Raw genomic sequence first — 2,122 nt, 5'->3', positions numbered from 1 at the left:
AACTGTGCCCAAACCTTTATAAATAATCCCTTCATTAAACTTTCTTCAGATAACACCGAGGCTATCATATTTTCCCCTAATATATGAGTTTTTTTAGGTAGCTTACTTTAGCCTGTTTTCTCCAGAAAATAGGATGAAAGTTATTTCAGTATTGCTTTTTCCTAACAATGTGGAATATTTAAATTTACTTTTTTTAAGTCACTTAGGTGAGCCAGACTTCTGTTGTTTCCTTACTCAATGCAGGAAAGAGAAAAATTGACAAAAGGCATCTTTTTGAGTTCGTGGGATAAAGCCTTTTGATTAGGATGTTTGTTGTCAAAGGTACTGTTCCACTTATTCCTAAATACAAAAGCACCATTCTTTTTCCCATCAGACTTCAGAAATATATGACCAATTTTCTCACAACCTGAGAATCATGCAGCAGATATATACTGGTTTTACCTGTCCTCCGTCCCCTCCTGGGAAACTGCTACATTCCGACAGAATTGAGCACAGAAAGAGAAATGTGAGGCAGGCAATGGGAAGGGTCAGGCACATATACAATAGAAACTAGTGGAGTTTTGCAGGGATTGCCTTTTTTTCTTTTTTCTCTTTTTTTTTTTTTTGCATATAACTGGCTGGCCTACCAGGTCCTTTATGCAGTTGGATTTACAAGGTGACACCAAGTTAAGATAAGTTCCAGTTAGGGTGCCTCCATTTCCCTCCCCTGAATCCTGATCCACTGGCTGCCAAAGCCAGAAGAGGCCTGGGCTAGGGTGCTTAGTCTTGGGGAAAGCTCTTGTGGTTGACCCGGCAGAAGGGCAGAGGGGAAGGTTTCACTTCTTCACAATCTGAATGACATCCTCATCTTCCAACGTATGGTCTTTACCCACTTTTTGAGGATTGTGTTTCACAGACAGACCCCAGACCAGAGCATATTTAAATTCTTTGATAAGATTTTTGTGAATCTTCATGCAGAAATCCTCCACTGTGGTCCTGGAGTAAGGCAATACCACTGGGGATGTATAATCAGGCAACTGGTCTTTGGGTTTGGCATAAATCCTCACTAGCTTCAGATAGTCCCAGATCTTTTCCAATAGGTCATCAAAATTCCTGCGGTAATGGGCACAGATGGGGACACAATGAGGAACTGAATAGATGGTATCCAGTTCCTCAAAGGAGATCTGATCAATTTTATTCAACACATAAATACAAGGGATATAAACTCTATTTCCTTCCACCACATCAATAAGGTTATCCACTGTGGCATCACTACGCAGAGTCACATCAGCATTGTGAATTTTGTATTCAGCCAGAATGCTCTTCACAGTTTCAGCATCCAGCTCATTCTGAGGGCAAGTGGCTGTGAGATTAATGCCTCCTTTATCCTTCTTCTTAAAGCCAATGTTGGGGGGTTTGCTGTTCAAGTGAATCCCAAAGCCTTCCAGCTCATTTTCAATTATCTTTTTATGCCCCAAGGGTTTCAGGACATCCAGAACAATCAGGATCAAGTTACATGTTTGGGCCTCTGCAATGATTTGACGGCCTCTGCTTTCCCATCCTTGGCACCTTCAATGATACCTGGAAGGTCCAGGAGCTAGATCTTGGCACCTTTGTATCTGATGACACCAGGCACAGTGGTCAGAGGAGTGAACTCATAGGCTGCCACCTCAGAATATACTCCTGCCAGGTTACTAAGCAGTGTTGACTTCCCCACTGATGGAAAGCCCACAAACCCAATTCGAGCATCACCTGTCTTGGCCACATCAAAACCTTCTCCTGGCCCACCACCACCACCACCTTCGGGGGTAATGAGTTCTCTACGAAGCTTAGCAAGGCGAGCCTTAAGCAGCCCGAGGTGGTGTGCTGTGGCCTTGTTCTTTTGAGTCTGAGCCATCTCGGCTTCCATCTCCGCAACCTTGGCTAAGGTGATGCTCATGGTGGCAAGTCACGGGGGGGGGGGGGGGGGGGGGGGGGGGGGGGGGGGGGGGGGGGGGGGGGGGGTAGTGGCCTGCGCACAGATATTTCCCCTCACACAACTGCCTGAAGACCTGCTAAGTCCACCAGGCCCTACTCAGAATTGTCATTTTTAAAAAGTGGTGTTTGTTTGTTTGTTTGTGGTAAACTTCACATCCAGCACAGA

At 45.0% G+C, this 2,122-nt stretch overlaps 1 pseudogene; it reads right to left on the bottom strand.

Annotated features, from left to right (window-relative positions):
• Positions 1–625: 625 nt before the first annotated feature.
• LOC115286449 lies at positions 626–1,918 on the bottom strand (annotated as a pseudogene).
• Between the last annotated feature and the right edge of the window lie 204 nt (positions 1,919–2,122).

The sequence above is a fragment of the Suricata suricatta genome, chromosome 3 (genome assembly GCF_006229205.1).
Source record: "Suricata suricatta isolate VVHF042 chromosome 3, meerkat_22Aug2017_6uvM2_HiC, whole genome shotgun sequence".
In the NCBI taxonomy this organism is placed as follows: domain Eukaryota; kingdom Metazoa; phylum Chordata; class Mammalia; order Carnivora; family Herpestidae; genus Suricata; species Suricata suricatta.
Note: the sequence above shows the minus strand (reverse complement) of the source record. Positions and strands in the feature narration are given on the sequence as shown.